Below are 14,851 nucleotides of genomic sequence, written 5' to 3' on the forward strand. Positions count from 1 at the left end.
TTTTAATAATGAAGTTCAGTTTTGTAGCACCCAAAGGTACAGAAAAATACCAGTGGATGAAGAAGGAGCAGGCCGACTACATGACAAATGACAAAGCAGAATTCCATCTGCTGAGCGTCCTACAACTACAAGAAGTCAACCGGATCAGCACCTACAACTCAGCAAAGGAGCTTTGGGAAATGTTCCTTGAGCTACACGAAGGGACGTCCGAAACTAAACTCGCAAGACGGGAGTTACTTCACAACCAGCTCACCAACCTTCGATTTGAAGAAGATGAAACCATTGCACACCTTCACTCGAGGATTAAGGAGCTCATCACCGGACTTTCGAATTTCGGAGAAAAGGTAAGCAACCGAGATTCACTAAGGTACATTCTTAATGCTTTCCCTAGAAATACGAAATGAGCATCATTAGTAGATGCCTACTATATCTCTAAGGACTTAGAATCTGTTACCTTAGAAGAGTTATTTTCAACGTTTGAAGTCTATGAATTGAGATGTGCAGATTTAAAGAAGGAGCCAAAACACAATATTGCCCTCAAGATGAAGATGGATGAACAAGAGTCAGAATCTTCTTTCGACGACGAGGAAACAGTGATGATGGTAAATTAATTTAAAAAATTATTTAAATCTAGAAAAACTAACCATTTGCAGGGTAGAAAGAGAAGAAAAATCAGATGCTACCACTGTAATGAAGAAGGGCATGTTAAAGACAACTGCTCTAAATTGAAGAACAAGGACAAAGGCAAGAACAAAAAGCCCATCCAAATGAACAAACACAAAAACCTGAAGGCGACGTTGGATGAAACGTCGTCCGAATCAGAGATTGAGGCTTTCTCCGAACTCGCGTTAATGGCAAGCTATCAAGACAACGAAAATGAAGCAAGCTCATCCGAAATGAGCATCGGGAGCATCGATGAAGAGGGAGCGATATCGGAAGAAAGCAGCACTTCAGGGGGAGCTACGGATAACGGGATCGACAAGGTAAGTTAGATACAATCTCTTCCTCCTGATAAGTCTTTTAAGTTTTTATAAAATATTTATCAAAGAATTGTTGCAAGCTAGAAAAAGAAATTAAAGAGTTAAAATTAATTCTGACAAAATCTTGTCCATTAAAAGAATTTGATAAAATAAAATTGGAAAATGACAATTTACAAAATGAAATAAAGAATTTGAAAAATCATGCATGTTTGAATGTTAGAATTTAAAATTATAATAGACTATGCTGACATCTTAGATTTCATAAGGGACAAATTAGAAAAATTTCAAAGAAATATGTTCCTAAAAAAATTATTAATTAATCCAGTTGGCTGGAACCTATATTGGGTTCCAAAGTCTTGTCTAACTTGAATTTTAATTAGATTTAGCACTTTCAGCGAGAAAAATAAATGTTTGAATTTCCTTAACAGGCTTTGTCTTAAAAGTGGTTGTTGCTCCAATAACCAAGAAGACATAGTACCTCGCCACAGTTTGGAAGCTGATTAATGAAATAAAATATTTAATTGGCTAATTGATAGAATATTTAATTATAATTAAATAATACTTTAAATAGTTACTTATTTTTTTAATATTTTTAACTTAGGAATTTTTTTCTCTCTACAAAATTAGTTTTTGTAAATTTGTTTAACTTAGGAAATTATTGATATCAAATTTTTTAAAAAAAATTCTAAAATTATTTTAAGTGCTATCAAAATAATTTTTAAAAGTTTCAAAGTTTTTTAAAAACTTGATAAGTTCTTCAAAATGTTGGCAATCAGTTTTTTTTAAATTAAAAACTTTCCTACTTCTTTTTTTGAAAAAGTTACCATTAGATTTTTTTTAGTACACCATTTTTTATGTGATCAAAGGGGGAGAAGGGATAAGTCTAGGGGGAGGTAGTTTAACCTTTTTAATTTTTTGCACTTTAATTATAAATTTATTGCTTTTACTTTATGTTAGTTTACCTTAACTTAACTTGGATTGCTCACATCAAAAAGGGGGAGATTATTGGTACCTCAAGGTTGTTTTGATGTGATCAAACAAGTTAAGTTAGATCCTATTGTGTTTAACCTTGTGTCTAAGTGTGCAGGAACTTATGAGCATAGGGAGTCGAGCAAAAGACGTAGTTAGCGAGAAGGATGACACGGGAGAGAGCTGATGGGCTCGGTGCGTTTGAGGGACGAGGTGCTGCAGAAGAGTACGCGGGCGAACGAGAAGGAGGCGCAGACGTTTCCGAGGGATGAGAAGCCAGAGCGGAAGGTTGCTCGAGAAGGCCGGAAGTTGGGTTCGGGTGAGCCCTATTCCGGATGGCCGAAATCACCCAAGCAAGCGGAAAAACTCGGACCGAAGCAAGCAGAGCCAAAGCTGGAGGCCCGGAGAGAAAGTCAATAAAATGTTGACTTCCCCTTTCAGGGCGCCTGGAATGATTCCGGACGCCCAGACCAGTCCAGGGCACCCGGAACGATTCCGGGCGCCCGGAGCAGTTCGGGCACCCGGAACCCTTCCAGGCGCCTAGAACCTAAGTTTTAGCCATTTCGACGTGGTCTTTGACTGTTACATCGGGGATAATTTTTTATCTCACTCTAGGCACCTAGAACCCTTCTAGGGGCCCTGACTAAAGCTATAAATACAACCTTGGTCCCAGAAGTTAAAAACAACAAGCATCTTGAGAAACAATACTTATACTCTTCTAGTTTTCGTTTAACTTCATCTTTTTGTATGATCATTACTGTAAAGAGGCTTCTCCGCCTGAAAAAGATATTAGTGTGCTCTACTTCCTTGGATTAACAACCTCCCCAGTTGTAACGAAGTAAAAGCTTCTGTGCCTCTATCTTTTTAATTTATTTATCATTTCTTATGCAAGTGTTCTTTAATTAAGTTAGTTGTCTGAGAAAGGTATTTTTATTTTTATTTGTGCAGGGGCTATTCATCCCCCCTCTAGCTGGCCGCCAAGGGTCCTAACATGTTGAACATCTCTCAACCTCTGAGACATCTTGTTCTTGATCTAAAGAGTTTCCTTCTTTAGATTTTGCTTCACTTTACCCTGAGGTTGGATCTTCATGAAGTTGTGCCAACTTGCTCTATAGCTCCTTGGCATCTTAATACTCTCCAATCTTGCATAAGATGGTGCTCGGCAATAAATTAACAAATAATTTGGTTACTTTCTCATTGGCCTCTCGTCTCTTGAATTGTTCCTCATTCCATTTCTTCTTCTTGAGGATATTTCTCTTTGAATCTCTCAGAGCTTCAAAACCCTCCATTAGAGTAAACCATTATTTTTGTTAGAATGTATACTAAAAGTCTAGCTTTTTGTAAATATTTATTTTGAAATAAGAATCACATTGGTCAAATATCTACATTTATGCTAAGTGTAGTTGTCTATTTAATTTATATTATAGATAACATGGTGTGAGGAGACACACAGAAGTTCATGTTATCAGTTCCTTATAAATTATAAATACTAGCTCATAACCAAGATGGAATGGGATAAACCATTGGAGTGGTTGTAGTGTAATTTGGTATTAGTTTATCTTGACTATAAAATTACACTTGTACACTATGAGTATATTAAGCAGGACCATTTGAGGTTGTTCTTTTTATACTAACTACATAAAAGAACAAAATCTCTGTTATTATGGAAGTACACACTCTTAATCATGATATAATAACAAGCACATATACTTAATATTTATTTCTTTAATTTATCAAAGGGTGAGATTTAGTTCGTTAAATCAATAGGCCCAATAAGTTGGGAAATGATATTATTTATATAGTGTGTTGTTGATTATAGAATGAAACTGTGTCCTAGTAATCTAGGTTGATGATGTCCTCTTGAGGAGCTCATAAGGATTGCCATGTAAACCCTGCAGATGGACTTAGTCCGACATGACAATAAGATTGAGTGGTACTACTCTTGGAGCTAGATATTAATTAAGTGAGTTGTCAGTAACTCATTTAATTAGTGAACATTCAGTATCTTAAACACATGGAGACTAATGCACTCATGATAAGAAGGAGCTCATATTGTAATATGGGATTGATGTGGTAGTGCAATAATAACTCTTTAGTGGTATGAGTTATTATTGATGAACTTGAGTTGGGTGTTCGAGGCGAACACGGGAAGCTCAAGCTCATCGGGAGACCAAAATTAATTCCTCCTCTCGGTCCCTATTGTAGCCTCTTATTTATAAAGCCTTATATCCACTTAGAGTCAAGCTTTTTACCCATCTCTTTGTGGCCGGCCAAGCCAAAGGATGGAGCCAAGATCAATGACCGGCCAAGCTTGGAGCCCAAGCAAGGTGGCCAGCCACACATTAAATAAAAGGGTGATTATAAATTTTAAAATCTTTCCTTATATGGAAGCTATGGTTTTAAAAGAGAGTTTTAAATTTTAAAATCTTTCCTTTTATAGTTTTCTACAAAGGATTAAGAGAAAGGTTTGATATCTTTCCTTATTTGTAGTTAAAAGGAAGATTTTAATTTTTGATAAAATATTTCTTTTTGGTAACCATCCACATGTTTTAAAAGAGAGATTTTAATTTATAAAATTTTCCTTTTATAACCAACAAGGGATTTAAAAGAGAAATTTTTTATTAAAATTTCTTACTGGAAACAAATAAGGAAGTTTTAATTTTGTGTTTAAAACTTTCCTTGTTTGGAGCACTTGAATATGGCCGGCCATGACAAGCTTAAAAGGAAGTTTTAATTTTTTGTTTTAAAACTTTCCTTTTTAGTCATAGGCAAGGAAAATAAGGAAGTTTTAATTATGTTTAAAACTTTCCTTTTTTGCAAAGACCAAGGATTATAAAAGAGAAGGAGGGGGTGTCTCCCCCCACAACACATCTACTATTCTTCTCTTCTAATTCCTTGGTGGTCGGCCCTATTCTTTCTCTTCTCTCCTTTTGTTTTCTCTCTTGGACGCCGGCGACATCAATTGTGGGAGACCTCTTGGTGGCCGATTGATTGAAGGAGAAGAAGAAGAGAAGGAAGCTCTTTTGTCTAGCATTCCTTGGAGGTTAGTTGGTGGCCGGATCTTGGAAGCAAAGGAAGAAGCTTGGGTGGATTTCCTCTTGGAAGATCGTCGCCCACACGATGTCCAAGAGAACGAGAGAAATACAATAGAAGATCAAGAGGTCTATAAGCTACAAAAGGTATAACTAGTTATTAATTTCCGCATCATAACTAGTTCATCTTTTGTATAGATCTTGAAAAACCAAACACAAGATGTTAACGGTCAGTGTTGTCAAAATCGAGAGTTTAAGTAAAATCGTTAGAGCGATCATAAAATCGGATCATAAAATCGAATCGTAAAATCGTAAGATTTTACATTATACTTTAAATTAATTTTAAAAGAAACCTGAATATTCTTTTTAATTGATCATTAAATATTTTAATCTAAATTATAACATAAATATAGATATAGAAGATTTTAATTTATATAATCATAAACTACTCATATTTAAACTTTAAAACAACCAAATACTTACCATCAAAATATAACATAAACATAAATTCAAGTCTATACTTAAATCTAAAGATAAATAAAACACAAGATAACAAATTAATATAAATCATTCATAGACAAATGCAAATCTAAAATCATCCCAAAACAACGATATCATTTTGTCCAAAATAGTTCCCTTTTATTTATGACACAAAATCGATAAAATTATCTCAAAAATCATGTTTTTACAAGTTCAAATGTGATTTTACGATTTTGATCCGATTTTACGATTTTGATCCGATTTTACGATTTTGCTCCGATTTTACTTTAATACACGATTTTATCACGATTTAACTCGATTTTCATAAGTAAAATCGCGATTTTATATGATTTTACGAGTTCACTCGCGATTTTGATAACATTGTTAACGGTTTTAAGTTATCATTTTTGTTATCGATTTTATTGTTCGATTTCATGTTTCAATATTGTGTTTCTATTGAGGTTTCTATAGTTAAACCTAGTTTACTGTAAGAAGTTAAATATCCGATTTCTTTGTGAGGATTTGTCTAAGAAGTGGTGGATGATCCTATACCCAAGAAGGCCTAGTGTCTCGCCATGTTTAACCTAGAAGCCAATCTTTGAAATAGATATTTGATAACTTTTGTAATATGGTTTAACCTAGGAAGATCACATCGGTTGAACTTGGAGTAAGAATATTAAGTTTCGTTCCCAATACAAGCTTAACTTCTAAAGGGAAATTTGGATTAATAATGTTAAGCATCGTTTTCAATCCAAATTTAACTTTAGTAGAGCACATGGGTAGCTAGGATAGTTCTATGCTTGTACAAATTTTTGTATAGGGGAACTAGAACGGTATTCTGAGTAGCAACCAACAGTTCTATCTCCATCATGAAAATATTTTCGGCCTTTGATTTCCAAAGATCAAAGCTTCCAATTCTAAATAGTGGAGGTGCTCGAATATCTTATCTGAATCCATTTTGACACTCCATTTTTGAACTTAAGATCTTGAATGATAATTTTGACTTGTTGAATTAGGTCTTCAAGCTTCAAACTTCTTCTTCCTCTAGCTCATTGCTCTCTTGGCGATTAGTCCAATGAAGAGTAACCTTGTTCTAATACCACTTGTTAGGACACTTTGGAAGATGAGGGTGATTAGCTCCAATAGCTTTGTCTTGTTAATGATTTACAGCGGAAAACTCAAAGCAATCGTTAACATGAGAATTTACTTGGTATCTACCTCCTTAAGGTGACTAATCCAAGGATTCATATAGTGCACCTACTCCACTATGAAAAATACTCCTTGAAAATAATCCGGAGGTGTAGGAATCTCGTACAAGTTCACATACAAGAATACTATAAAAACAAGATGTAAATACATAATATAATTGAGAACATTGCTTTCTTGATCTCTTGTTGCTTGAAATGCCTCTTGTATACTAAAAAAAGCAACATCACTTCTCTCGGAGTTTTCCAAGAATTGGTGGTGAAGAGTGGAGAAGAAGATATGTTGATTTAGATCTTCGAACACTATTGTATCCCACGGATTAGGATTCCCAATTGATTGGTCTTATCCTAATCGATTGTCACGTCAGATCCGAGCAAATCTAACCGTCCAAACCTCGTAATGATTCCTTTCTTCTTCTCTCAATCGATTAATTAGCTTTAATCGATCACCTGATTAATTATGAAGCCCACTGTACATTCACGAATATCTCCTCTTAATCGATCAGTTGATCAATCAATAACCCACTATTTGTCATGAACTTCTTCTCCCAATCGATTAGGATTGGCCTGATCAATTGCCCAATCGATCCAAGCCCTTTCTGTTTCACGGAGAAAAGTTTCTAATTAATTGGCGCAGCTCTTGATCGATTATCCAATCAATCTAGAACCTGACTCTTTCATGAAAAACTATTTCCAATCAATTACCAATTGATTGCCCAACCCTAACTTGCTTAACCCAAGTCTAAGGTTCTCTTGCCCAACTTTCGATCAACCGTGACCTGTTGAAACTTTCCCACCAAGTATCTAGTCAACCTTTGACTTATTTGGACTTTCCATCTCGTGCCAACTTTCAGTAGGACTTCGATCACCAAGTGCTATCCTCCTTAACTCACTTGGATTTTTCTCTTGCCTAACAGTAGTTAGGATTTTCTTTTGTCAACGTGCGGTTCTCCTTGACTCACTTGGACTTTCCTTTGCCAACGTATGGTCCTCCTTGACTCACTTGGACTTCCCTTTGCTTAACTATAATTAGGACTTACCTTTGCCAATGTGCAGTTCTACTTGACCTACTTGTACTTTCTATTACCTAACCACAGTTAGGACTTACCTTTGCAAGCGTATGGTTCTCTTTCATCCACTTGGACTTTCCATTGCCTAACTGTAGTTAGGACTTATCTTGCTTAACTTGCAGTTAGGACTTTACCTTACCTAACTTCTAGTTAGGAATTTACCATTGACTAACCTTGAGTTAGGACTTTGTCAGTCAAATATCCGGTCTTTGAAGAACTACTTAATTTTTCTATCACATATCATAAGTATTCGATTAAACTTGATCTACTTAATTTTTTTTAAATAGTTTTTAAATATATTATCTAAATGTCAAAACTTAAATTCAAATATATTATTAAATTGATCAACCTCGACTTATAAATAATTGCACCTAACCATCTTCCAACCATGAAACATAAACTATTTTCACAAAGTCAGCTCTGGGAGGAAACGAGGACACTCATTCAGTGTTTGGAAATTGGTGATTAATTGGAAACCGTTTAAAAAAATTTTGTTGCGTCAATAGCACACATCTGATCTCACTGTATACGGGTCTTTCCTTTCCTGTCGAACATCTGGTTTGTTCAGCTTCGCTGCAAAAACTGTCCTTAATTAAAGAGCTTAGACAATTTCTTGTTGTTCTTGGGAAATTAAGAAAAAAGGATATTTTTTAAAATTCATTAATAGCTTTTTAAAAATAATCTTCAAATTTTATATCAATATTAAAATACCTTTACATTTTTATTTTTCTGTTAAAATGGTCAATTCACGAATGGATCGTAAGTTAGATGATAATTTAAAAGGGTAAAACAAATATTTCAGTCCTATAAAGGAAACTCTGAGGCTGAATAATAGTACCGAGGTCTGCTCACTTAAAATCTCTTCAAATAAAGAAAGTTCTGGGTATCACTTTGTTAGATTCGTGTGAATAGATTCTTTCCAGAATCATACGCGAAGGATTTTCCACAACCACGTTAAGCATATACTTAATTTAGTAACGAAAGCAACAAGATAGCCAGTAATTTTTATCAGACCAATTCCTTTCAACCGATTCTGCTTGCCTAATTTCTTCAATTCATCTTTCTTTTCCTTAATTTGACCTTCCTGCCTAATCCAATATTGTGGATTGTGAGCTGCGCCTTGTAGAGGCTGTGCTAGTGCCCATCAAAGTGGATATGACCTGCACTAATAATGGCGTAGGCATAACGCGCCTTCATTAATGGATTATGGACAATTCTTAGATTGTGCTTGACCATACATGGTGCGCTCGATACATTACAATTTTCTGCTTAATTCTCAAATAATATCTTGCAGGCGCAGCTATACATAATCTAGTTGTTTTACTTCAGAAAGCAAGTAGCAAGGGATGGAAGGAGGAGGAGGAGGAGGAGGTGATGGCGGTGTGGTGCTGCTTCTTGCTGTTGTTCTTGTAACTCTCTGTGTCATTTCATTTGTCATATTTTCATGTGCTGATGGTTTGCCAGAGGACAAAGATCCTGGGGTGGGTGTGGAAAATACACGAGTATACACTGGCAGTGCCCAGGATTGCTCGGCGGCAGAGTGCGGTGCAGTTTGCGGCGCCGGGTGCGGTGCTTGAAGAAGATTCTCTAACTCTCAGATCAATAGCATGGCCTGTGAGCTATGAATTTGTTTTGTTTGTGAAGGAGATGGTCTAGTCATTCGAGAGTTTCAGATATCGATAAATTTAGAGATTTCTGAAGCTGGTTAATTTTACAAATGTTTCCTGAAACAAACAAGACTCCTAAAATTTGCCAATTCTCTATTTCTACGCCCATGATTTCATTTTTAATTTCTCTAAGGTCGTCTTAAGTGTTACATTGCTCCTTTACCTTTGTTTATATAAACTTCTTCCACAGCCATAGAACCTAGTAGACTGGACATAGTAGTTTATGGGTCTTCATGTTGTGTACTACCCGTTAGCAATTGTAGCAAAGAGATGATGACGCTCAAGTGTCCCTTATAATTCGTCTCTAAGTTATCTGAAGGGAGGTAAATCATAGGATCAGCTTATAGCCGACTGTTAAATGACTATGTGATGAAGAATCGTCTCCGGATCCGATCCACAATCTTGGAGTCGAAGTGTTGAAGATCCGCCCTTAGATCACCGGAAAACCCCTCCAAGATGATGGAGGAACGCCCAAATCTTGATTTCCCCCCAAAAGGGAAAAGAATCCCCTTGAATTCATGAAGGAGACCTTATATAGAGGGGAGGTTTGGGCACCACACGGCCCCGAGGCACGACCGTGTGAGGTTCACACGGCCAAGACCACTCCCTTCTCTGCCTACCTTACACAACCGTGTGTGATACACGGCCGTGACATGCTTCTTCCATAATTCCGTTTGCATGGCTGTGTAGATCTACACGACCTGCACTGCCTCTGCCTCTGGAAACCTTGCACGGTCGTGTGGTGCACACGACCAGGGCCTTCTTGGTCTTTGGAAACTTTGCACGGCCGTGTGGTGTACACGACCGAGGCTTCTTTTGGCTTCAAATCTTGGCACGACCGTGTGAGGTTCACACGGCCGAGGCCACTTCCTTTTCTGCTGCAACCACACGACCAAGGATCTCCACACGGCCTGGGCAACCCCCCATGGCAGGGTCGTGTGAGGTTCAGGTACAACGCCTTCCTCTCTACCTTCGCTTGCAGATTTGACCTCGAACATTAATCCTTCACCAAATTCGACTCCTGTATATAAAAAATGCACAAAAGTAGATCTCCGAACAAAAAGAGTAAATATGTTAAAAGGAAAGCTGGAAGTACGAAAATACATAGATAAAGTATACTCAAAGTATATGAATGTGTGTCCAAACATGTTTAAAAGTGTATATAATCTACGCACATCACTATGGTCTATGGAGTAAGAGGAGTTTTCCCCCAAAGATATCTATCTGTCGAGAATTGATCTCTACCTATTATAGTAAATCTGTCTAATCAACTGGGCATCCATGGAGACACAAGTACAATTAGCAATGCCATCATCTCAAGTTGAGCAATAAGGTAAAAATCTTAACAATTAAGAGCTTGCTTTTGTTTATACTCAAGCGACTCCAATTGATTTTTACAAGTTAGTGTGATATAGTCTTTCATTTGTACTTTTTTACAACTTGTTTGAGATTAAAACATTTCACACTAATCATAAATCAATGTAATTAGCGTTATCTAATAGTTTAGATCAGTTGGCTTGCTGATCGTAGCGGTTAATTTTTGTGAAGTCTTCTTCCTCGTATTCTTGTTTATCATCTTCATCTTGCATGGTTTGAAAATTTTATCACATTTGGAGCTTGGATCTTGATGTAGCCCAGATAACCTAGTCGAATAATCACGCACTCTCACTCGCCCTCTTTCCCGTCCCAGTGTGGCTCAATGCATTCTAAGGGTCCCACTAACCTTTGGCTCGATCGGTTACAATGATTCCTAGAGGAGGGAGGATTCATTGCCAAGCGGGTTTTCTTTAACCTCAACCTTCCACATTTCCTAGTGAGGTATTGACCCTAGCAAGGCAACCTATGCTAAAAGTGACACCTAGCTAACGACTCTGACCATGCTAGAGGAACAACCCAACTGCTATCCACCCTAGCGGCCTACTTTGTTTCGTGCGACAAGTCTGTGAGGCGGCATTTCCCTCGTGCAGTTGCCTACTTGGCTTGTCTGTAGTTCGCGTGGCGGTATACACAAATATTCATTTTCGTTAGCTATATAAGTGGCAAGTGGCAAGTGGCAAGTGGCAAGTGGCAAGTGGCAAGTGAAAGTATAATTTTCTTCTCTCAAACACAGACTATTCTTCTCTCCCATAATGCTCTCTCGTTCTCTCTCTTGTACACGCACGTTCTATCTCTTTCAACCCAAAGCCCCCACGGGCGGGATCAGCCGGTTATGACATGGATTCTTGCAACATAGATCGAGAGGTCGAGGGTCTGCGGCAGCAAATGCGATAACATCAATATCTGTCCGTGCTAAACACCTGAGACCACCATGTCATAGCCGGGCCCGTATTCACCGTGATTTACTCCCTCTCATACTTGTGGGGCCGGGGTGAGGGGGCCGCTGGGTTGGCGGTTCCAACCTTTGCAACATATCTCTTTCAACCCAAAGCTAACTTGACCATGGAAGGGACTACACCGTCCCTTGGTAATGTGCTTTTGGTTCTCAGGATGTTGAAGTTCGTGCTAAGAGATTATTAGTGTAATCGTCCTCAAGTTAAGGTTGACACTACAAAAAATAAGACATTTTGGGACAAAATTAGGGACGAATTTTAAAAAAAAATTCGTTGCAAAAATTTTAGGGACAAAAATTGGGACGAAAATTTTTTCGTCCCAAAATGGTTGATGCCAACTTTTGGGACGAATTATGGATTGTTGCAAATTTGGGAACGAATTTGGGGACGAATAAAATTTTCGTCCCCAAATTCGTTGCAAAAAAGTATACAAATTAGCAACGAAAACTATTTTTGTTGCAAACTTAGGAACGAATTTGGGGACGAATTCACATAAATTTTCCACCAAATTTGTCTCTATTTTTGCAACAAATTTGGGGACAAATTCGGTGACAAATTATATTTTGTTGCCAAGTTTGTCCCTAATATTGGAACGAATTTGGGGACAAATTCGGTGACAAAATTTCTTTTGTTGCCATTTTTGTTCCTAAGTTTGCAACGAATAATAAATTTGTTGCAAAATTGGCAATGAATTTGGCAACAAAAACTTGCCAAATTCTTTGACAATTATAAGATAAATTTTCGTCCCAAAATTCGTCCCAAAATCTGGGACGAAATTTGGGACGAAATTTGGGACGAAGTTTGTGATTCGTCCCAGAATCTGGGACGAATTTTGGGACGAATCCACAAAATTTGTCCCAGAATTCGTCGCAGATTTTTTGTTGCCATTTTTGTTCCTAAGTTTGCAACGAAAAATAAATTTGTTGCAAAATTGGCAACGAATTTGGCAACAAAAACTTGCCAAATTTTTTTATAATCATATGATAAATTTTCGTCCCAAAATCTGGGACGAATTTTGGGACGAATTTTGTGGATTCGTCCCAAAATTCGTCCCAAAATCTGGGACGAATTCTGGGACGAAAATAATTTTGTCCCAAATTACGATAGAATTGGGACAACTCATTTTCGTTGCCAAATTCGTCCCTATATCAAATATTTTTTTCCAGCTTCAATTTATTTCTGCAATACAATCCAAATACATAAAAATAATATGCATTCAACACATCCTAATTTAACATCAACACATCCTAATTTAACATTCAACACATCCTAATTTAACATCAACACATCAACTCATAATTCAAGAAATATAAAGATTTCAACAAAGTTTACATACAAGATCCATCTTGTTCAACAAAGTTTACAAGTTCAACAACCCAAGTCCATCATCCATCTAACAACACTAAGAATACATAACTTTGATCCCCAACACATCAACCCAAGTCATATTCGTGTGCCACAAAATCTTTGATCCCCATAAAATCTCCTTTGCCTACATAACAACAAACAAACAAACTAGATTATGTGTAACAAGAAAGATTATAAATATTATACGATATAGCCATGTAAAAAGAATAATTAAAAACAAAACATAAATGTGAAATTCCTTAAACATTCTAATAAAAGCCCTAATTCTAATAAAAGTCATATTTACCAACGATATGAATCATCCATGTCATAGCAACGGTAAATAAAATTATAAGAATTATTTTGAAACTAAGTACATGTATCGTAACTATGATACAACCTAATATAATTGGCACATCATATAGAGAGAAAGAGAGAGAGATCTTGTGAAGTATGGTATTAGGGTTCAAATTTCTCACTTAGTTAACTTTATTTTTCATTTTAATTTGTTGAATTTATAGTTTTATCTTTGGTTGGTATTTAATGTAAACTAAAGGATGTTTAAAATAATTGTTCCTTTCATTGTGTTAACTAGTTGACAATTTCATATGAATAACTTTAACACATTTTTAACAACTCTTTGTAAAATTTTAAAGTAGGAGGATGCATCGTTATCTAGTAAAGAATTTTAGAATAGTGTGATGTAATTCTAGATGAAATATAGAACTTTTATGTATCTATATAGTTTTGAGATTGTACATAGATCAAATTCAGAACTTTTATGCATCATTATCATTGAAGACAAAACAAGAAAGAGCAGCTTATCAAAAAGAAGGAACACAATTAAACAACTATTTAAAGCTAACTTTAACATAATTATTTAAAGTTAACTTTATATAATTAAACAACTATAACATAATTATTTAAAACTAACTGTATATATAGATCAGTAAATGCATATTAATGAACTTAGGAATATCGAAAAGAAGTGAACAAATACAACTGTCTTCAACTACAGTGAGATCACACCAAATTGAGACCTGCACAAACAATATTATAAAATCAGGACAAAAATAAAGTCAGAGTATTAGAGACTCCATTCATATTGCCTAGTTATGCTTTAATTTTGTTACTGGTGCACAACTAATAATCATATAGATAAGTCCAGTGATAAACTCAGGAGTTAAAAATTGAGTAGATGCAAAATTTAAAAATTGCCTCAGTCCAGTGATAAACTCAGGAGTTAACCCCTGACGATTAGGCAAATTTTTGTTATACATCCAACTTCGCTCATTCTGCATTTTACCTGAATTCAACTATTCAGTTAAACATTATTAAAAGTTCCTATAGATAAATCTTATCATTGAATACAAAACAAAAACAACAGCTAATCAAAAAGAAGGAACGCAATTAATCAACTATAATATAATTAATTATTTAAAGCTAACTTTATATACAAATTATTAAATGCATAATAATGAACTTAAGAATACCGAAAAGAGGTCGACAAATACAGCTGCTTTCAACTACACTGAGATCACACTAAAATGAGACCTGCACAAACAACATTATCAATTAAGACAATAAATCGTCCAGCCATCGCAAGCCAGCGGGCAGCCACACGCCGGCCAGGAAGCAGCCTGCCGGCGGCCAGACAAGGACTGCCGGCAGCCAGACGGAGCCAGCCGTAGGCAAGGAAGGCCCTGCCAGAGGCCATGCAGGACCTGCCGGAGGCTAGGCAGGGCTTGGCAGCGGCGGCCAGGCAGCGCCT

At 36.4% G+C, this 14,851-nt stretch overlaps 1 long non-coding RNA gene across 1 annotated transcript; it reads left to right on the top strand.

Moving 5' to 3' along the window:
- The first annotated feature begins 9,059 nt into the window (after window positions 1-9,059).
- Window positions 9,060-9,605, top strand: LOC122030222. The gene is made up of 2 exons (XR_006125356.1): window positions 9,060-9,116; window positions 9,201-9,605. It is a non-coding gene; the product is annotated as an uncharacterized LOC122030222 (long non-coding RNA).
- The last annotated feature ends 5,246 nt before the right edge of the window (window positions 9,606-14,851 follow it).

The sequence above is a fragment of the Zingiber officinale genome, chromosome 10B, assembly GCF_018446385.1.
Source record: "Zingiber officinale cultivar Zhangliang chromosome 10B, Zo_v1.1, whole genome shotgun sequence".
In the NCBI taxonomy this organism is placed as follows: Eukaryota; Viridiplantae; Streptophyta; class Magnoliopsida; order Zingiberales; family Zingiberaceae; genus Zingiber; species Zingiber officinale.